Raw genomic sequence first — 23,951 nt, 5'->3', positions numbered from 1 at the left:
AATTTGATAGAAGCACTGGGGACCCAATTATAGCAGTTAAACATGGAAAAAGTCCAACACACATAAAATATATAAAAGTTTGTATTAATTATCTTACCAATGATGCACAAAGAAATCCCTTATGTTGCAGTAAATTAGGTAACTATGCAACAAAATTCCAGCAATGTTGGTACACAAAAGCCCCTTTTAGAGCAGTGCACATTTTTTTATTTTAATCGCACATGTGCACCTGTGTACCAGTTATGTACACCACTGCATAACAAGTGTGGAAGGATTGTATAATAGTTGTTTTAGACAAAGCTTAAAAGTGTCCACCATCCACTTTCGTTGCATGAAAAACATCTGCAAAATATCTATTTTCTGTTTCTTCATAAAAGTATCTGTTTAAACTGGCCTGTCAAATAACTCAAAGTTGAAAAAGCTTAACTTTCTGTACATGTGCATTGAGGCAATGTCACATCTACCATGATGCAACTCCGGTTTCCTCCCACCAGGCACGTGCACACATAGACATCAAAGGGGGCTTGAGCACCTGCCCTTTTTATTCCTGGAGAGAAAGTGCCCTTTTTTCTGGGGTGCTTTAAAAAAAAAAAATAATATGATCTTTATTTATATAACAACTGATGTCTGTCTGTTTCTTGTGTTTTTTACTTGTTGCTTATTTAATTTAACATGAATTCATTCAGGAATCATTTATGAGATTTAAACTCTTATATAAAGAAAATTAGCGCTATTTGTGGCACACAAACGGTTAACAGATGAGTCCCGCCTCCAAAATTCAAATCGCTAATATGATTGGCTTTACCTTTCCTTAGTCCCGCCTCTCTAACTTACTTCGCTTTATGATTGGTTTGTCTACACTCATGCTGCATCATTCGCGCTTCAAGCGCCAAAGCTCAGCCCGAAGAAGGAGACGCGATCATGTGCATGATTATGCAGGCAGGCTACCGGTAAGTGTGTGAGGAAGAAAGCATTCTTATATTAACAGTTTTATGCACAAAATATGGGACACGTTGTTACACATAACGATTCAGGGACATTGTTTTCCATGGAAATCCCATATTAACCTGAAGAGTTGCAAACTTGTATCTGTATAGTGTATGTAGTTTAAATAGACTGCTCATAAAATAATAAAGCACAAACAATAAAATAATTGCTAACTGCAGTAGTAAGCTTTTTGTTTGCGTTTTTTGTAATGGCTGTTAAATAAGTATAATGTGTTATACTGGAGTGCTGGAGTAGATTGGGAAGAAATCTGATGGTTGAGTATTTTACTTGCCCAGTCTGAATTTTCACTGACATCACAAAAAAGTAAAATATAAAATACAAATAAAATAGGCCTAATCTATATTTGTTGTTTCTGACATGTGTAACCCTAATAAATATGAAACCTAAGATTAAAGGTGCCATAGGATGTGTTGTCATAATATGTTAAATTGTTCTTTGACAATTATATAGAAGGTATGTTGCTTTATTAAGTGCAAAAATTATCCAGAAACGTTTTTAAGTTCTTAAATAGTTAAATGTCTATTTACAACCCTAGAATTTGTCATTTTAATTAAATGGTCTATTTTTGCCCTATTTGAAAGGGTCATGAATAATAATGTTGAGCTCTGCTCTGAGGCTCATGCCAGAAGCTCACATTAGTAAACAGACCTTATATTTTGAGCCCTGTCAGACAAAAATACATTTTGAGTAACAACTAATCAGCTAAACGCTAGCATATGATATAGCATTTATTGGCATGTAGCGCTAACTCAGCAGTCACAACTTTGTTTTTAGCATTTTAACAAATTTGTAATTAATGTGTAATTTAATGTTTTCAAAACATGCACATTGTGTAATGGCTTCCTTTGCTGCTCTATAAACCTAGACTACTAAGGAGACCATGGTGTCTGTGAGAACTGATTATTTTGTAGACATATTTTGAAAATTAAACAATTGCGCGAGTTTGAGGAAGATAAAATTAATTAACTTTTTTAATATTTTTTTTAAAAAGGAAGTCAGAATTGCGTTAATATATATACTTTTTGTTTAAAAAAAAGAAAAATATATACATAAGTATGAGAAGTGCCCTTTATTTCACTTGAGCCCCTGCCCCTCAAAATGTCTGTGCACGTCCCTGCCTCCCACGGACCAAAAATATGCAAGTTAGGCAAATTGGAGATGCCAAATTGTCCCAACCTGTGTATGGATTAACTTGTCTGAATAAAACTTGTGTATGGATTAACTGGTTCTCACCATGAATACAGCTGTAGATGCTGGAATGGCGTAAAGAAATAAAGGAAGAAGAAGAAGAAGAAGAAAATGATGCATGCACAACCCACCAATAGCGTTATACAGCAGCAAACAAACAACTTTCAATGATCAAATTGCTGGCAGTGTTATTCATGCATGAGTGCTTTTTGGTCATTTTTGTAGCACGACAGGCATTGGTTTCTATATGCTTCGGTTGCCTGTCATATAAAATCATGAATAAAAATATAGCTGCAAGCAGCAATCACCGGGGTCAAGCCGAAAAGGGCACAGAAGGATGTAAAGTTGCGTTTGGATAAGCAGACTGAAGAACTTAGGTAAACCTAATGATTTCAGATGAAAAAATGCAAAGTAATCAACAAAAATAATCTATGTTCTTGTCTACTGCAACTGTCCTTCGGTTATTGACAATCATGGGACATTAGAGCACTGAAGGACATGTATGTGATGCTTACAGTGGGCAAACATGGGTCACAACATGTTACAACAAGTTAAAAGAGTCAAAAGAGACCATCCCCATGTCTCTGCGATGTTCTGATGCAGAGAAAAAGCTCTTGCAAAAACAGTTGATAAGGTATTCTCATTGGTTGCTAGAGAGTAAATGGACATCCACTAGTGATTATAGTCAAAGCCATGAAAGGAATAATCCATGATGACTCATGGTTTTAGATGTGTTGTTGCAGTAGTTTTAGGCCAAAAAAATGCCATATTCTATCTCAAAACCAGTAGGTGGCGCATTGACAAAATTCGTGCATGCAACCTCAGGTCATAAATGTGTTACATCTAGCTAGTTTTATGACTATACACTTTAGTTTAGTGAAGAAACAGTTGTATGACCATAGGGTGGCTTGATTTCAAAGGTTTTGTTCAATTATAAGGCCAACTAGTGGTACAACCATACATTTTTTTTTGTGTAGCCTCAGACTGTAGTCGTACATCAGCGTATCAAATATGGTGAAAAAATCTCTTTGCGTTACGAAGTTATAACCATTTATGTGTAAAAACACAAAATTTAAAGGTAATTTTTCGTTTTTTGCCATTTTCGGCCATTTCTGATGAAAATTTTAATGTAGTGCCAATAGAACTTTTTGTTCAGAAGGTAATGCAATATTCTTCCTATGATGTTTTCGAGTCGATCAGAATTACGCTCGCGGAGATATTCGCGCGTGTTTTTTAAGTGCTGTTTTGCTGCGCAGGGCTAACCGTAAGGCGAAATCTGTCATGTTTGGTATCGTTGGACTCGGCGACTATTCAGGACTCCTAAAAATCAAGTCCCGTCAAAATACGTTGATCACAGCCAAAGTTATAGGTGTAAAAAACATCTGTCTGGCCACTAGGTGGCGCTGCGACGAAACTGTGCATGCACACTCACTTCCTGACTGGCATCACAAGTACCAAGTGTCGTGTCAATAGGCCTAAGTTTGACGAAGATACAGCCTAAAATCTGTTTTTTTGCACTCTACGAAAATTTTGTTGACGCGCTATACGACAACGGATTGGTTTATCGAAATTCTTTTGATAACTTTTTGCCGTGAGGGTCTCTAGATGCTACATACCAATTTTCGCGGCAATCGGGTAAAAACTCTAGGACGAGTTCGCAAAAGTAGGTTTTACGAATAATTCAAAATGGCAGAAAAAATTTCATGACGGAAAATGACGTCATAGGGTCCAATCGAATCGGCTTGAGCCAAGGAATCAGAGGAAGCAAGAATTTTGTTTGTGGGACTTACGGATCAGAAGTTATAAGCAAAAACATAAGTGCAACTTTGGACTGTTGGTGGCGCTAGCGGGCTTGAGATAGAAACTCCAAATTTGCTGTGGATATTATTTGGACTGTCCTCTGTCAGTGTGCCAAATTTCATAACTTTCCTATGTACGGTTCTAGGGGCTGCCATAGACCGCAATGGCGGAGGAATAATAATAATTATTATAATAATAATAATAAATATAGCTGCAAGCAGCAATCACCGGGGTCAAGCCAAAAAGGGCACAGCAGAAAGTAAAGTTGACTTCGGATGAGCAGTTTAAAGTACCTAGGAAAATCTCTTGATTTCAGACAAAACAATATAACAGTTATCAGCAAAAAAGCTGTTCTCATTTAGTGAAATCTCTCCCTCTCTTTCGACGAGCATTGATAACTAGAACACTGACGTAAAAATGAGTGGTGCTTGCAGTGGCAATACTCAGCTCACAAAATGTTACAGTGGTGTTAATGAGTCAAAAGAGCCCACCCCCGTGTCTCTACGATGTTCTGACGCAGAGATATAGCTCTTGCAAAAACGGTTGATAAGGTATTCTCATTGGTTGCTAGGGAGTGAATTGGCAACCACCAGTGATTATAGTCAAAGCCATGAAAGGAATAATCCATGATGACTCATTGTTTTAGATGTGTTGTTGCAGTAGTTTTAGGCAAAAAATGCCATATTTCTATCTCAAAACCAGTAGGTGGCGCAATGACAAAATTGTGCATGCAACCTCAGGTCATAACTGTGTTACATCTAGCTAGTTTTATGAATATACACTTTAGTTTAGTGAAGAAACAGTTGTATGACCATAGGGTGGCTTGATTTCAAAGGTTTTGTTCAATTATAAGGCCAACTAGTGGTGCAAGCATAAAATTATTTTTGTGTAGCCTCAGACTGTGGTCGTACATCAGCGTATCAAATCTGGTGAAAAAATCTCTTTTCGTTGCGAAGTTATAGCCATTTATGTGTAAAAAATGCAAAATTTAAGGTAATTTTTCGTTTTTTGCATTTTTCGGCAATTTCTGATAAAAATTTTAATGCAACGCCAATAGAACTTTTTGTTCAGAAGGTAACGCAATGTTCTTCCTATGGTGTTTTCAAGTCGATCGGAAAAACGCTCGCGGAGATATTCACGCGTGTTTTTTAAGCGCTATTTCGCTGCGCAGGGTTAACCGTAAGGTGAAATCTGGCATGTTTGGTATCGTTGGACTCGGCAACTATTCAGAACTCCAAAGAAACAAGTCCCGTGAAAATACGTCAATCTGAGCCAAAGTTATAGGCGTTTAAAACATAAGTCTGGCCACTAGGTGGCGCTGCCACGAAATTGTGCATGCACACTCAGTTCCTCACTGTCATCTCAAGTACCAAGTGTCGTGTCAATAGGCCTAAGTTTGACGAAGATACAGCCTAAAATCTGTTATTTTGCGCTCTACGTAAAATTCGTTGACGCGCTATACGACAACGGATTGGTTTATCTAAATTCTTTTAATAACTTTTTGCCTTGAGTGTCTCTAGATGCTGCATACCGATTTTCGTGGCAATCGGGCAAAAACTCTAGGACGAGTTCGCAAAAGTAGGTTTTACGAATAATTCAAAATGGCGGAAAAATTTTCATGACGGAAAATGACGTCATAGGGTCTAATCGAATCGGCTTGAGCCAAGGAATCAGAGGAGACAAGAATTTCATTTCTAGGACTTACGGATCAGAAGTTATAAGCAAATACGTAAGTGCAACTTTGGACTGTTGGTGGCGCTAGCGGGCTTGAGATAGAAACTCCAAATTTGCTGTGGATATTATTTGGACTGTCCTCTGTCAGTGTGCCAAATTTCATAACTTTCCTATGTACGGTTCTAGGGGCTGCCATAGACCGCAATGGCGGAGGAATAATAATAATTATTATAATAATAATAATAAAAAGAAAACTAACGGATACAATAGGGGTCTTCGCCCATTCTGGGCTTGACCCCTAATAATAAGAACACTAACAAATACAATAGGGGTCTTCGCCCCTTCGGGGCTTGACCCCTAAATATAGCTGCAAGCAGCAATGCCGGGGTCAAGCCAAAAAGGGCACAGAAGAAAGTAAAGTTGAATTCGTATGAGCAGTTTAAAGAACCTAAGAAAATCTCTTGATTTCAGACTAAGTAATATAACAGTTATCAGCAAAAAGCTGTGTTTTCATTCAGTGTAATCTCTCCCTCCTTCTCGAGTAGCATTGACAACTAGAACACTGAAGAAAATGTGAGTGGTGCTTGCAGTGGCAATACTCAGCTCACAAAATGTTACAGTGGTGTTAATGAGTCAAAAGAGACCACCCCCATGTCTCTACAATGTTCTGACGCAGAGATATAGCTCTTGCAAAAACGGTTGATAAGGTATCCTAATTGGTTGCTAAGGAATTAATTGGCATGCACCAATGATCTCCAAGCCATGAGAGGAATAATACATGATGACCCAAGATTTTAGATGTACTGTTGGAGTAGTTTTAGGCAAAAATACCATATTTCTATCTCAAAACCACTAGGTGGCGCAATGACAAAGTTGTGCATGCAACATCAGTTCATAACTGTGTTACATCTAGCTAGTTTTATGGCTATACACTTTAGTTTAGTGAAGAAATAGTTGTATGACCATATGGCTTGCTTGATATGAAAGATTTTGTTCAATTATAGGGCCACCTAGTGGTTCAGGCATACCAATTTTATTGTGTGGCCTCAAACTCTGCTCATACATCAGCGTATCAAATCTGGTGAAAAAATCTCTTTTCGTTGCGAAGTTATAACCATTTATGTATAAAAACAAAAATTGTAAAAGGTACATTTTCGTTTTTTGCAATTTTCGGCCATTTCTGATGAAAATTTTAATATAACGCTAACAGAACTTTTTGTTCAGAAGGTAATGCAATGTTCTTCCTATGGTGTTTTCGAGTCGATCGGAATAACGCTCGCGGAGATATTCGCGCATGTTTTTTAAGTGCTGTTTTGCTGCGCAGGGCTAACCGTAAGGCGAAATCTGGCATGTTTTGTATCGTTGGACTTGGCGACTATTCAGGACTCCTAAAAATCAAGTCCCGTCAAAATACGTTGATCACAGCCAAAGTTATAGGTGAAAAAAACATCTGTCTGGCCACTAGGTGGCGCTGCGACGAAACTGGGCATGCACACTCAGTTCCTGACTGGCATCACAAGTACCAAGTGTCTTGTCAATAGGCCTAAGTTTGACGAAGATACAGCCTAAAATCTGTTTTTTGCGCTCTACGTAAAATTTGTTGACGGGCTATACGACAACGGATTGGTTTATCGAAGTTCTTTTGATAACTTTTTGCCGTGAGGGTCTCTAGATGCTACATACCAATTGTCGCGGCAATCGGGTAAAAACTCTAGGAAGAGTTCGCAAAAGTAGGTTTTAAGAATTATTCAGAATGGCGGAAAAAATTTTATGACGGAAAATGACGCCATAGGGTCCATTCGAATAGTCTTGAGCCAAGGAATCAGAGGAAACAAGAATTTTGTTTGTAGGACATACGCATCAGAAGTTATAAGCAAAAACGTAAGTGCAACTTTAGACTGTTGGTGGCGCTAGAGGGTTTGAGATAGAGACTCCAAATTTGCTGTGGGGACACATTGGACTGTCCTCTATCAGTGTGCTAAATTTCATAACTTTCCTACGTATGGTTCTATAGGCTGCCATAGACCGCAATGGCGGAAGAAGAAAAATTTACTAACAGAAACAATTGCCAATATAGCTGCAAGCAGCAATGCCGGGGTCAAGCCAAAAAGGGCACATAAGAAAGTAAAGTTGAATTCGGATGAGCAGTTTAAAGAACCTGGGAAAATCTCTTGATTTCAGACTAAATAATATAACAGTTATCAGCAAAAAAGCTGTGTTTTCATTCAGTGTCATCTCTCCCTCTCTTCTCGAGGAGCATTGACAACTAGAACACTGAAGAAAATGTAAGTGGTGCTTGCAGTGGCAATTCTCAGCTCACAAAATGTTACAGTGGTGTTAATGAGTCAAAAGAGACCACCCCCATGTCTCTACGATGTTCTGATGCAGAGATATAGCTCTTGTAAAAAGGATTGATAAGGTATCCTAATTGGTTGCTAAGGAGTTAATTGGCATGCACCAATGATCTCCAAGCCATGAAAGGAATAATACATGATGACCTAAGATTTTAGATGTACTGTTGGAGTAGTTTTAGGCAAAAATACCATATTTCTATCTCAAAACCACTAGGTGGCGCAATGACATAGTTGTGCATGCAACCTCAGTTCATAACTGTTTTACATCTAGCTAGTTTTATGACTATACACTTTAGTTTAGTGAAGAAATAGTTGTATGACCATAGGGCTTGCTTGATATGAAAGATTTTGTTCAATTATAGGGCCACCTAGTGGTTCAGGCATACCAATTTTTTTGTGTGGCCTCAGACTCTGCTCATACATCAGCGTATCAAATCTGGTGAAAAAATGTCTTTTCGTTGCGAAGTTATAACCATTTATGTATAAAAACACAAATTGTAGAAGGTAATTTTTCGTTTTTTGCCATTTTCGGCCATTTCTGATGAAAATTTTAATATAACGCCAATAGAACTTTTTGTTCAGAAGGTAATGCAATGTTCTTCCTATGGTGTTTTCGAGTCGATCGGAATAACGCTCGCGGAGATATTCGCGCATGTTTTTTAAGTGCTGTTTTGCTGCGCAGGGCTAACCGTAAGGCGAAATCTGGCATGTTTGGTATCGTTGGACTCGGCGACTATTCAGGACTCCTAAAAATCAAGTCCCGTCAAAATACGTTGATCACAGCCAAAGTTATAGGTGTAAAAAACATCTGTCTGGCCACTAGGTGGCGCTGCGACGAAACTGTGCATGCACACTCAGTTCCTGACTGGCATCACAAGTACCAAGTGTCGTGTCAATAGGCCTAAGTTTGACGAAGATACAGCCTAAAATCTGTTTTTTTGCGCTCTATGTAAAATTCGTTGACGCGCTATACGAGAACGGATTGGTTTATCGAAATTCTTTTAATAACTTTTTGCCTTGAGTGTCTCTAGATGCTGCATACCGATTTTCGTGGCAATCGGGTAAAAACTCTAGGACTAGTTCGCAAAAGTAGGTTTTACGAATAATTCAAAATGGCGGAAAAATTTTCATGACGGAAAATAACGTCATAGGGTCTAATCGAATCGTCTTGAGCCAAGAATTCAGAGGAGACAAGAATTTGGTTTCTAGGACTTACGGATCAGAAGTTATAAGCAAAAACATAAGTCCAACTTTGGACTGTTGGTGGCGCTAGCGGGCTTGAGATAGAAACTCCAAATTTGCTGTGGATATTATTTGGACTGTCCTCTGTCAGTGTGCCAAATTTCATAACTTTCCTACGTACGGTTCTATGGGCTGCCATAGACCGCAATGGCGGAGGAATAATAATAATTATTATAATAATAAAAAGAAAACTAACGGATACAATAGGGGTCTTCGCCCATTCTGGGCTTGACCCCTAAAAAGAAAACTAACGGATACAATAGGGGTCTTCGCCCATTCTGGGCTTGACCCCTAATAAATGCTTTTGTTTTATTCACAGAATCAAACTACACAGGCTTTGAATGACATGGGAGTAAGTAAATGATGACAGAATAATTCATTTGGTGAGCTATTTAAATGTCACCTCCTTTTAAAAATAGAATTCAACATGTTTTCCGCATGTTGTATTCAATACTGAAAAGGGTCTCTCGGATTGCAGGTTGAAAGGCAATAAAAGGGAACAATGAACCTGCGCCGAAACCAAGACAGCTCAAGTTCACATTGCAATCTTCTGTGCTTTGAATGGAACAAAACTTCATTGTATTTTGTGCAGAAAGTAACTTAAATCCCCAGACTGGAAAACATGTGACTACTGGGGCTAAACAGAAACAAGGCATCTCCTCTACCCTCACTGCCGATGAGAAAGCAAAGAAAAAAAAATCTCATTATGAGCTGTGTCTTCCGTGCGTTATTTCAGAATGGATCGCACATCATCACTGCATTTCTCTACGCAAGTAGTGCTTCCGGCTGATGCTAATGCTGTTTACTCTGAGCACTCTTTTTTTGTCAGGGTCAGGAGAAATAATGCTTGGAAATTTGTGCATTTTTCTTTCTGTTAGGAATAACGATTGTCATTCAAGAAGTCCATTAATGGAAGTCTGAAGGAACATAAAGCAGGATTTCTTCTTGATTGTCTGCCTGTGCTCTGATGCCTCACTGACTATCAGGTCTACTTGTGCAGCAAACAAAAAGCCATTAACACAGACATCCTTCAAGCAATCTCTGCATCTTGTAGACTTTGATAAATAAAGCTGTGACTATTTGTGCCTTACCCGAAACTATGACTAAACGAATGATCAACATTAATGTTTCTCTAAACTGATAATCATCTTTTCTGGTGTATCATTAGTTACACCCTCAAACTTAATAAAACCTTCGCTTCATACATCATGTCATGAACAGTGCTTTTTGATAGCATGCCTTGGCAAAGTCATTACATAGGCCTGGTTTCAAACTTGACACGCATATTAACTCATAAAAATCTGATTAATTATGACACACCATTAAGGTATTGCAGCATTTACATGATCAGGGAAACTGATATGACTACAGTTTGAGTAATGTACCTCAGTAAGGAGTGTTATAAGGCAGTGTTTTTTTTTCGGCATGCCCACCCCCTTTGTGTAACCCCATCCCCAAAGAAAATTCAAGAAATAAAATAATAAATTATAACGTAATTTAAAATAATACATTAATGTAATTTATTAAATGTCATAAAACTGCCCACCCCCCTGCACCATCTCGCACCCCCCAAGGGAGGCCTGCACCCCAGTTTGGGAACCAATGTTATAATGATGGTTGGTTAATAAGATGACAGGAGAATATAGAAAATTCATTAAAAATTTATACGAGCTGGTCATTTTATGAAAAATTAATGTGCCCTCATAAAATGTAATTAATATCTAAAAAATAAATACTGATCATTCTTTGATGACGTCTGCTTGATGGTATGGGCAGAGCATCTGTTAACCCCACCTCCAACTGCCTCCTCCTTGTGTGATATTGCATTTCACTCGGGCATATGTCAAAATACGGAAATCGATCATGACTTCCTGTTCATGGGGACTTTACTATACATTACTGTTCTTTAATACAATGGTTCATGATAATTACCTGTCCATGGCCAAAAAACTAATTCTAATTAATAGTCAGGTTGTTCTAGTTAAGCTAAATTAACCTAGATTTTTTAAATAAAAGATAACATCATCTTTCTCTCCTAATACAACATCCAGGTTTCCAGCAGAAAATTTGTTAGTTAAGGTGGTAGGGTTGGGCGAGTGGGCGGGACAGGGGCGTGGCAATCAAAGGGGCGGGGCGTATGCATCATGATGAAAATTAAAATATTTTTATTTAAAACACTCAAATAAAACTTAATTTTGAAGAAACTATGACAGAAAATGAACACATACTAGATTATTAATGAATTAAATGTTTTACCTCTAATGCAAATAGCTGCGTGATGAAGTGAAAATAAAGAGTTAATAAACACAAACTAAAGCAGATGTTGTATGATGATAGAGGGGGCAAAAATGGTAAAAACTGATTATTTCCCACTATTAATTACATTGTCTTAAAGGAGTGTAACTACTGTAGCATGTAAATAATGCACATAAATAAAGTGAGCAAGAGCGCTCAACAATTATATTTAATCAACAGGCACGTGAAACCAGGCTAGCAGGTTGCTCAAACAACAAAATCACCAGCTAACTTTAAATTTGCAAGAACTATAGACTAATACAATAACAGGCTTAAATAACCCGAAAACATACAGTTCTCACGGATAAGCGTTTTAACAACTGGCTATCCTCCGGACATAATGGACTACTCTTTAATTTCATTTCGGCCGTATGGCGCACGTCCCCCCTCGCGGTGAGTGCATACACGCAATTCTCCGAGATGCACCTCACAACCTTTTTTGCAGCGAATTATTTTTTTTGGACGATCTAGTTAAGGCGGTATCTTAGTTTAGTTCCTTATCTTAGTTTAAACCTTTCTTGGGGAAAAAACTATTTAAAATAATAACACAAGTAACAGAATACCAAAATTCTGTGCCATGACATCAAGTGCACGGGCTGTGGAGTGTCACTGACAAAACATCAACATCCTGTACTCATACGAATCCATTCACACGCAAAACAATCTTCTAGAGTGCACAGACAGTCTAATAAACAACAAAGGCAAAAAGGGAACAAGCAATTAGATTATAAACAGGAAAAAACAGCACTGCCAAGGTTTTCCAGAGGACAGCATGTTAATTTTGAAACAGAACCAAATTTGTACAGTGTCAAGATGAATTTCCACCCGCATGAACAAGTCTCCATTAAACGACCTATCGACCCTGCAGCATCAGCACTGCTTCATGCGCGTCACATGCGAGAGATGACAGGCGGACGGATTGAGGGCGAATGAGGTTTTAAGGCTTCGCGCCTCAAATGTCAAAAAGCACATTTATGATACGCTCGCTCCAGTGAGGGTCTTTCCAAGAAATGCAAGCAAGCAATATCAGTTGTTAGGCAAAGCTAGCGGCACACCAAAGAGCCTTAAATAATCTGGTTAATGCAAAGCCCCTCCATCCATGTGACAACTAGGAATGATGACTTGGTGGTAATGTAGCTAAAACGTTCAATGAGGTAATAAGGTAAAGAAGTGACATGAGCTGTCCACAGAATTGAAGGGAGGTATAACCAGTGGTTTACCTACTGTGTGAGTTTATGATGAATAAAGATGTACTTAATACATGTGTGGTGGACACATCTTAAATCACTGTAAATCTCTCAGAAAATAGTACGAGCTACACCTAAGAAGCGCCCAATACCTTGCAGAAAAATAAGCTTCATGTCTCTTGTGCAAACTGTTGACCATCCTTTTTTGGCACTCATGTGAATACTCATTCGCTTATGTCCGGAGGCTTTTAGTAAATATGCTTGTCTTGTCACAAATGCCTTTGTCTTAGCCTTATTTACAGATTTCACAATGCAATTTTACTGTTAATTAGCTTTTAAAGAAGAATGTTTGAGTTGGGATGGTGGTGTAAGGTGTAGTGGTCGACCGATTTATTACAGAGGTGATATATCAAGATATTTTATTATCGACATCGGCCGATAAATCTTTCCTTAAAATCTGCTGACCCTTTATTATGATGATCCCTCAAAAGCCATTCAACTAAGTACAGTATAAGTAGATTTACTTATTTTTGTAACCGCGCTTACTTTTTACATGTAGGCCTATATATATGCATATAAGAGGATCTTATTTAGCTTAGGATATGTAATGTATTGTTTTTTTATTCGCAATGCGCACAAACGTCTCTTTACAAAAACAAGTCAAAGAAACTATAAATCTTTTGCGAGTAGACGTCACAGTTACGTCACTGCGAGCAGCGAGTGCAATGAGGTGGCAGAAAAGCAGTAGAAGTGAACCAGTGAAACGAGCAAGATAACTCACTATAAAATGTCTTGTAGTGCTGTTGAGTGTCAGAATAGAAATGGCAAAAAAAGATGGCCTTCATTTTTATAGAATACGTCGTTGTAGACACCATTTGAAGATAAACGTAGGTGTTTGTGGTTGCAATAACCCATTAAAGGGAAAGACTGGAGTGATGAAATCATCTGGAAATCTATTTATATTTAGAATAGAAAATAATTAGAGAAGATGTCCGGTGTTCTGTTGAAGTCTGTTCCCTCTATGTGTTTCTTATAGCGTTTTCATCACGTTACGTTTATAATTTATTTAGAAAGATTTGAATGGGTTATACTGAAAAAGCAATAATATCACAATTTATTAAATATTTCGTAATTTTTATGTTATTTCTTTTAACCTTATATCTCTTCTTTTTGTTTGTTCTAAAATAATTATGTTTGCATAATAAATATATAAATATGGCACACACACACACACACACACACACACACACACACACACACACACACACACACACACACACACACACACACACACACACACACACACACACAGACACACACACGCACACATGATGTAAAGTGTTATTTATATATAAACAGGCCCATGCATATTCATTGGTATGTAAACATAATAGTTTTTTAAATAGTTTTAGAACAGACACGTAGGCTATAAATATAAGGAAGAAATAATAGAAAACAGAACAATTATGAAATATTTAATAAATGGTAGTATATAGAATACATAATATGATTGCTTTTATATGTACTTTAGTGATTCATACTGTACAAATAATTGATTAACCAATAAAGAACAATACATATATTACATGCATGCACACACAGTAGCCAAGCCATTTAAACTTTTAATTTATCTAAAAAATAAATGTAACGTGATGAAAATGCTATAAGAAACATTACACTAAAGGACAACAGAACACAATCACAGTTTAACGCTAAAACACTTCACACCGCTACTGCAAAGCTGTCACTTTCTGCCACCAGTTGGGCTCCGCCCACAAAAACCGTAAGCTCTGTCTGCAAACATGCAAATACTGATACTTTGATACTTTTTGCACTTGAAATAGTTGACCCCGCTACCCGGGTTAATCTAAACCTGTGTAAATGGTATCCTGGGTTATCTGTTTCAAAAGCCCTTAGTTAGAGTTGGTTGACATGTAGTAGAGTGTAGAAAATGGATGTCTAAAGTCTATCAAAATTAAAAGTAACCGGTTTCAGTGTGCTCTGCTTTAGCATGTTAACCATCTTATAAGGAACCGTTAGACTGTCAGCACATTAAAACTCTCTGAAACGTGTGAAGGCATCTGCACGATTTACAGATGCTTAGGCAGTTGTGTCACATCTGTTTTCTCTGTGTCTTTGCACCACATTGTATTTTGAAGAGGAAGAATGTCAAAATAGTTACTTTGGTACTGTTGTTGTGTTTCAACTATCTTCTGGACACTGCCCTAAAATATCCTAATAAACACAAGGGCTCCTTTATGACCAACTACTCAACTAACCAATGATGAGACAACCCACCAAATTAAAAAAAAATGTCATTTAAAATTAATCTCTCACAGACCTTCTCCAAAGCCCTCCTGGAGATGAAACATTTTGTCGGTTGTAACCATCACTGAGGAAAAGAGGGAGTCCCCTCAGTTTTAACATTTGGCTTCACAGATGACGGATAAACAAAACGAAAGCTGCTTGCAATCTTCTGGGACTTATGACTTATCAATACCATCAGTCAAGTGCCTTGTGTGTCACTATGCATTATAGTTTCTGACAAGGAACACTGGCCTGTCAGACAGGTGACAGGTTTCAAGCTCACCGCCCTCATCTCTCCACACTGATGTGCTTCTACTGTATAAACACCTTATCTGTTAGCCAACAGTCTTGTGATATCATGTCAATTCTAGACAGCCTAACTTGATAACCCGCCGCCCTTCCATTGACCGTCCGAGTATAAACTCTCAGGTTTGATCAATAGCTAATGCAATCTGCCTCATTCTGATTAATGCCAGTTGTAATCATAATGCCATTATCCTTCGCAATCTGGCTCGCCTCCAATCCCAGCTGACTCTAATTGAAATGATGAGTGGGGAAAGATTAATAGGGATGAAATGGGAAGTAAAAGTTTACTCTGGTGAGGAGGTGAAAATTTGTGCACAGTTAAAGAGGTTACTGCAGTTGAAAGGCAGAGAAATGGCAGAGGTCTGAGTAATCGTCCCACCCTCTGCCCCAAGCTCACTATATGTAGTGGGCAGGATTTTTATGGACGAGTCCAGGTCATTAAATGCCTGTGAGCAAGCAGCCACCAAAAAGTCTGTAAAGAAGATAAGTTAAGCTATAGGGAAAATGCGAAGCTTTGACCTCGATTTGCTTGACCTAAAATTAATTCCGTCCTTATCTTTGACTTTGCACGTCCACTGTTTTGTCTCTTCAACTTCAAGAGTTTTGCCGCCAATAAAACCTTGAACAAGACAGAAAAGGGCTTGCTTGATGAGGGCATGTCCTTTTCAAACTAAAGCTTATCAACATTTATTTGAAATAGTTTTGGCCGCCAATCAAATGAAAACAATGCTACTCAAACAAATAACATATTTGCGTGTCTGACAACTGCATTTAGAAGATGAATTCGATATATTGCCAGATAACAAATTATCATACCTAATCTCTATCAAAAATGTTTCAAAACAAAATAAATGCTCTTGCACAACAGTTGCAAGAGATTAATCATTGTGAGCCAGTCTGGTTTAGAGAGCTGTAGGCTAACCTTCAGCTCTTCTTCCTCCCTTCACATATCGCTGTCCACTCACGACTTGTAGTAGTGAGTGACAAGCTCTCGAATCACCCTGAAGAGGTTTCATGCCATTAAAAAGGCTTACCTAGTTTACCTCCTGTCAGAATCTATTAACCCCCACCTCCATTGTCTTTTCTGGTCATACGGCTGAAGAGGCAGTGATTTGAACGGATGAACACCTATCTCAATGTGACCAAGCCTACATTCTATCGAAGTCCAAAATACCCCCATATAGTTCACTGTTGGAGGGAACATTCATTAGTGGTGTCTAAAATAATAGTGGACATTATTGAGTGTCTTTATTCAAACCCACAATGCACCACAATAATGAGTGTACAACCAGCTACCTGCTACTCGTCCACCGAGGCTTGCATCATATGAATTCTCGCGTCTCTGTGGAAGATGGCACCTGCCCTGCGGCACTTCTGGTAAGCTCAATTGTCTGAATTCACACACTTGTTTTCATTAACTCCTGTGGACTATACTAATGTTGGTTATATGCGGGCTATTTGGACAAAGCCCATGTTTCCAACCAACTATTGTTATGCTTATATTGGGATAAAGCCACTGGATGGAAACAAAAAGCTGCGCAAAAGTTAAAAAAATGTGCATGAAAAACAAATGCTCTTAATTGAGTCAGATAAATGTTCTTATATGCGCACAAACTACTGAAAAGACATTTACGTTACATTTACGTCGAGTTCTCTCATCACTGAATCGAAATGGTGCTTAATTACCAAATGTTTTATACAATATGTTCATTTTATATAACAATATTTAATAATCATATAACGCCCTTTTATGAAATAATATTTCCTCTCTCATTTAAACTATTTTGGTCTAGTATAACCAGTTCGAGTTAAACTAGTAGCTATGACTTCTATTATTGCTTTTATATGAATGAATTTAAATGATTTTGTAGATAATGAACTAAACAGTAACTAAGCTCTTTCACATCCTCCGTTATGCATTTCACTCACTAAGCTCTAATTGGTTCACTTGGGAAATGCATTGTTTCAAACATTCATGAAAATGAATCGTTTTAAAGAAATCATTAATTTTCGAGTTTTTACTGGTCACGTTGTGTGAGAAAGCGAATGCGATAACAATGTTGAACCACTGACCAATTTCACACAGGAATGATCATCTGGTGTCTGCGGTGATTCACCTGCCCAACATCCATGAAATATAGCTAATTTAGTTCCTAATATACTGTAGCTCTTAGGCTGAAATTCATTGCACCTCTTCTTGTAAAGTTTAGTCAGAGCCTTGATGACAAAACAGCTGCATATTAGTGGCATAATGGCACAACTACAGATACAAATGACAATTTACATAGTGCATAGAGTGTTTTTTGAAGACACATGAAAAGGCACCTGTTGAGAGCCATAGGCGGCCCGAAATTCGGCGAAGCAGCCGCCTCCAAATTATCTACAGTATGCAGATAAACCCTGCTAGTATTAAGCAGGAAGTATTATAGAAGCTATTATTCCTAAACAATAAAAGAACAGTAGGAGTCAACCTTGCGCACCTCCTAGCTGTGCTAATTTACTCAACATGTCAATAAAATGTACTGTTAAATTTAATCTTGATCCCCTTAAAGGCATAGTTTGGCCAAAAATAATATTAAACCCATGATTTACTCACCCCCAAGCCGTTCGAGATCCACATCTCGAACACATTTTCATTTTTTTTTAGAAAATGTCCTTGATCTTTCAGTTAATCAAATGTAAAGTTACGGGGTCCACTCCTTCAAGTCCAGAAAATGTGCATCCATCCTTCACAAAAGAAATCCAAACGGCTCCACGATGATAAACAAAGGCCTTCTGAGGGTAATCCGCACTGTGTTGTTGTAGAAATATCATATTTAAAACTTTATAAACAAAAATAACTAGCTTCTGGTAACTCCACTATCTTATTCACGTCTGCATTCAAGATGAGAGGGTATGCAGTTTACAGAGGGTTCTGTGTTGCTGCTCTGTGCCCCCGCCCTTCAAATTTGTCATACGTCACTAAGAAAAGTGCGTACACTACGCTGATACTCTCTCCTGAATACAGAGGAGTCTAAGATGGCGGCGCTACCGGAAGCTAGTTATTTTCGTTTATAAAGTTTAAATATGGATATTTCTACAACAAAAAGGCGCAGATTACCCTAAGAAGGCCTTTGTTTATCATCCTGGAACCGTTTGGATTTCTTTTGTTAAGGATGAATGCACATTTTTTTGGACTTGAAGGACATGGACCGTAACTTTACATTTGATTAACTGAAACATCTAAGACATTTTCTAAAATAACTGAAAATGTTTTTGTCTGAAAAATGATGGACATATGCATCTCAACTGGCTTGGGGTTGAGTAAATCATGGGTTTAATATAATTTCTGGCCAAACTATCCCTTTAACAGTGCTAGTCAGATCCAGTACTGAAAATAACTTTTAATGCAGTGTGTCATGTAGCTGCCCATCAATGTAAACGGTGTGCAGTGTTGTTAACCCAAAAAATGCACAATAAATAAAGATATTGGCTTCTAAAATAGGGAGTCGACATTGTACCGCGTTAAGTCATATTATTTTCGAATCTCCTGCCTGTTGTGTATCTACGTATGAAGGCAATACTTCTTCACCTACAGTCTTGCCCATGAGAAAGAAAAACCTTGACCTGCCCACAGACACTTCCACTAGTTGGTGTGTTAACATCATGTCGAGAAAACACTGTGCTTAACAGCTTGTAAAGGTAGGTTTATGTTGTTTTCACTACCAAAGGATGAAGATATGAAGAATCAGTGGTTAAAATGTATTTTTTCCATGATGCCACAGCAGTTATGTTACAATAAAACCCTTTTGTTGTGTTCCAGTCATTTTACTGACGATTGCTTCTCCAATCTCGGCAAGTACATGGTGTTATTTTCCTAAACGTTCGGCCGTGAAAGATGGTCCAGTACCCACTTTATTTGGACCAACATACGTCTCCCAACCATAACCTGTAAGTATGATTATTACGCTTGTGTTTATTTTTTCCAGAGTTATCTGAATGTCTAGTTTACTATATTGTCTTATCAGTATTGCGCTAGAACTCTGCTAACGCATGTTGCAGTTACACTACTGTTTAAGTAGGGGTGCACCGATAAATGCCGATATACACTAATATAGGTGACACACAGCCGATATTATTCACAGCTATTTCATGTCCAACGGCTTTTGATCAGTAAGTCCTTATCGATCTGAAATCTCAGTTAGTTTGAGTCGTTTAAAACAAGGGTTCTTAACATTATTCCTGGAGGCCCACTGCCCTGCACACTTTGTATGTCTCCTTTATTTAATACACCTGATTCAAATCATTAGCTCATTAGAAGGGATCTCCATGAACTGAACTGAGTCTGTCAGATAAAAGAGACATACAAAATGTGCAGGGCAGTGAGCCTCCAGGAACAACGTTAAGAACCACTGGTTTAAAACATGCATTTGAAAAAGCAACACTCGTCAAACATAATCATTATACATATTCTTTATAATCATGAAAATAACTGAAAAGGTTTGAAGAACAGCAATATAAATATATCCTTAAGCCATTTCATGGAGCTGCGTGTCATAGCTGTATGTGTATGGTTCTTTGTCTGCAGCGCATATTGAGTTTTAAGAGCGCCCTCTGGATTTTGGATGTAGAGGCATTTCACCGTAATTCATTGAAAACAGCAAGCATCATCGGCCGATATATTGGTGCACCCTTAGTTTAATGTTTAGCTGTGGACCAGGTTAGCTTACATACGTGCTTACATGAGTGTAAAAATAATAGCGTCTGTTTGTCGTTCTTATTACTTTGATTAATGACAAATGATGTGTTATGATGTCGGTTATAAACTCTATGTCTTATTAGCATGTCGCGCTAGCGCTAGGTCAATGCATGTTGCACTATTGTTTACTGTGCTGAAAAAACAATCAGTTGACCAATCAGAGCAGAGTAGTCTACCGAAAGGTGGGGTTTAGGCAGACATACATTTTTAAACTGCTTTGCGTGAATCGTTTGGGAACCCTGAGAAATGAGGTAATATTACATTTATATTTTGAGAAAATGACACTGTTTTTTGACCTTGCATGCATTTAAACCTGTTGTTGGGGACATTAGGAAGCTTAGAAATTGGATCTGACTGGCACTCTAAGGACAATGCTTGCATTTCGGTGCCAGGCATGACCGAATACATAAATTCGACTGTCTAGCTGGCACAAACTCCTTTATGCATTTCTTCCTCTTGCATGCTGACCACATGCAAATTTCAGCTGGGATTGTCAAATAATCCTACTTCAGTTCAGAGGCGCCAAAACTGCTGAATCATCGAAGAATACTAAATGCTAAGGCTTCTGTGATCTCAGACACCTTTTGCCTCGCTAGAAAAAAGGCTCTGCTTTTCTACAGTCATCCCAGCCTGACGTGTAAATCTGGATTTTTCACTTCTCCCCAGCCCAGCCATAAACTGTAAAGAAGCTCTGAGCTCCAAACACTTGAGAGGCTGAAGTAACTGGGAAAAGTCTGTTTAGAGACAGTCACAGTTAAGTATTCATCTTGTTATATGCCTCGCTCTGCAGATGTGGTTTTGAAAACAAGGTGTGAGAGGCCAGGTTAGAAGCAGCAACCTAAAGTATATGGCTCATAAACAGGTGGTCAGATGTCATTTGGAGTCCGGATTTAGGAATAATCTTGCCCTCCTCCTCCTTAATGAATAGAATAAAAACACATCAGCTTAACTTAATATTGTTATGCACATTTTAGTTGCCTGAATAAAAGGACAAGCTGTTTTGATATCCTGCGAACATACACTTGCTTTAAAAGTCAGGCATAATAGATGTCTGTGAGAAAAAACAGCACAAACTAATAATTCCTCCCAGAAACTTTAATCACTTTGGCACCATTCCGTTCAAGTGAAACAGTAATGCGGGACATTAATCTTTCCTTGAAGTGAGCAGACCCAAAGCAAAAAAAACTGACGTGATTGAGACTGCACACCTCTTCACCTCACTCAAAACTGTTGCCAGAGAAACCAAACTCCTCTTGGTTTTGCAGAAGTGCTGAAAGCAGGCTTATTTTCTTGCTCTGAGCAATGCATTGAAGCTATAATTGTATATTTGGCCTGGTGAAGCTCACAGGCTTGCTAAAACATCTCCCTTGAGGAACGAGTCTCCTTAAGCTCATGGACTCATAGCTTCCAGCACTTAACCTGCCATGTCTCTTATCTGCCACTGCCCTCATTACCATGACCTTGCCAAGAGATCTATGGTACTGTCTTCAAATCTTTAATGTGCTTTTCAATCTGTTCCAGCCCTGTTCCAGTTTTTTTACACCCCTTGTCTCACAAGGCTAATGTCATTTCATCATAAATGTCATTATAATTTTATTAAACATTGTAAAGGCCAAATTAACTACGACTGCAAGATATATTGAAATAATAGTTTAGAAGTATGCATATCGCAATAGTTTGCCATATTTGAATGATTTCAATACTTAAAAAAATATATGTATAGTCAATAGTTAGGTCGATGCAGATAGCAGAGAGACTGTAGCGACAGAGAGTAAAGCTTTTTCTTTTACTAGAAAGAATGAAAAATGTACATTATTATTTAAATTGATTGCATTATCTTTAAATATACACGATCTGTTAAAAAGTAAATTCTGTGAGAATCGATTCAGCCAGCAATGACTTTATTCCATTAAACACACACAAATAAAGATGTCTACATGCACATGTAGCACCAAGCCCACACAATAGCTGTGTGCGAGTAACAGACCGAGAAAAAAATGTAATTCGCTGTAGTCTTTACTTCACCATAGCTCTCAAATCCCATTAACACGTCAAAGATGTGGCCTGTTGGGTAGAGCATGCGATATGAAACGTTGTGGTGCCTGGGGGTGAGTTTGAAACTCAAATCCATTTCCTGATTCTTGTCACCTCCCTATCACTTCTACAGTATTCCATCGTTCAGATATTTATATTGCTGTCAGCTCTTTGCTTTATCAAACTGAATGCAAAAGAACGGAAAAATCTAATTTGTGTATATTAGAGACACACTCTGCCAGGTTCGATGTCATTCATGCCATTGCTTCTCATGCTTCTTGTGTTTCAGTATTGATTAATAACACAGATGCAAATGAGAGTTAAGAACTGTTGTATATGGTGAGGATTTGAAATATGTAAATGTAAATAAATGCAAAAGAGCTGCATAACTAAGCTGCACGAAGGCAAGTAAATGATTTCATTTCAGTCATCATTTTATTTTAGGGTGATTTATTTCAGCATTCAAATGTAAGCTGCAAGTGGTTTGATAAGCTGTTGAGCTGCTTCAAGGGGTGTAACAGTAAGACCTATATGATGCTTACAGTCATGCATCCAACATGCTTCATGTTTGCGCACTGACGTCCCTCGTTTTCTCTCCCTCTCTCCCTTAATAAACAGGCATACGTCTCCCACCCATTACTTCTTGAAATGGAAAAGCACGCTTCCTTGTCTACTGTATTTATAACTCCGTGCAGATCATGAAAACAAATAAAGATAAATATGTTTACCTAAGTCACGAGGAAATTCAGCTGGCAGAAACTAACGTAACATTAACGTATAAACGACCGAATTCAAGTGTTATCAATATATAACACATCATAATTCCGACACAAATCTATAGCCTAGTTCCCGTGAGCATTGGACTATAAGTTTCGAATAAAACGAAAATTACTTCATCAAACATTTCGTATAAAAATAAGCTTTTAAAATGCAGCAAGTTTTGATTCACGTCAAGGTTATTCGTAAGAGCATCAGTTCATTTTCTTCCATGCTTCTACTCAGTAAAATAAACGATTTTAAAGGCACAATTTGGAAAGTAAAAATACGCTCACTTCTACCTCAGTAAAACATTTATGTCGCATAATTAATATGGCAACAGTGAATGAAAACCCCAATCGATAAAGTAAACAAAATTCAGCTTGTGTTAAGAAAAAAACTATATATTTTTTTAAATAAAACGATCTGAGTGATATCCCCAGTGAGTAACAGTCGTCAGGTTTGCCTGTGATAAGCTTCGCTGCCTGGTCAGGTTTAACGTTACCTCAGCGCATCTAAAGCCCGCTGTGGTGAAAGGAGACCTGTTAAACCTTCAAACAAATTACGTGTTCCTCACAAAAACACATTGAGTATAAAATCAAACACTGCGGGTTTTTACAAATACGTTTCCCTCTCTCCACATCCACGACAAGCATTTTACGCACCATTCAATCATTTCTATATCAAATGTACCTCACCGGAGAGAATCCTTTTCTTTTATCCGATGGACTTCAGACACTTTCAGAGCTCTGGCTGTTGCTCTTCCACTCTGTGTGTACACTTGTTCTCCAGTATAATATTTTACGTCCAGTGAGTGAATTTTGAAGTATTTGCCTCAGACGCTGAAATGAAGGGAAGTGGGAGTGCGCTGGTAAACGCTGAAGAGCCTGCCCTCTTCAAACTAACCTTCCCGCCCCCTCCTTTTCTTACGCGCACATTGGTGCTGGATGGCGACAAATTTCCCGCTTGGAAGAGGAGGGTTTAAAACGTTAGCAGGCGGATCGCGACGGCGAAGCAACAGAGTAGAGGTTATGATGACCTACGTTTAATAAATAGTTAATA

At 38.1% G+C, this 23,951-nt stretch overlaps 1 protein-coding gene across 1 annotated transcript in view; it reads right to left on the bottom strand.

The window, feature by feature from the left end:
• The window catches only part of gabra3 (gamma-aminobutyric acid type A receptor subunit alpha3), a 211,946-nt gene extending 188,201 nt beyond the window's left edge, over window positions 1-23,745 (bottom strand). The window contains exon 1 of the mRNA XM_065287272.1: window positions 23,588-23,745. The gene's annotated coding sequence lies outside the window, so the exon portion shown is untranslated. The remainder of the gene's footprint in view (window positions 1-23,587) is intronic.
• Between the last annotated feature and the right edge of the window lie 206 nt (window positions 23,746-23,951).

This window comes from Paramisgurnus dabryanus, chromosome 18 (genome assembly GCF_030506205.2).
Source record: "Paramisgurnus dabryanus chromosome 18, PD_genome_1.1, whole genome shotgun sequence".
Taxonomy (NCBI): Eukaryota; Metazoa; Chordata; class Actinopteri; order Cypriniformes; family Cobitidae; genus Paramisgurnus; species Paramisgurnus dabryanus.
Note: the sequence above shows the minus strand (reverse complement) of the source record. Positions and strands in the feature narration are given on the sequence as shown.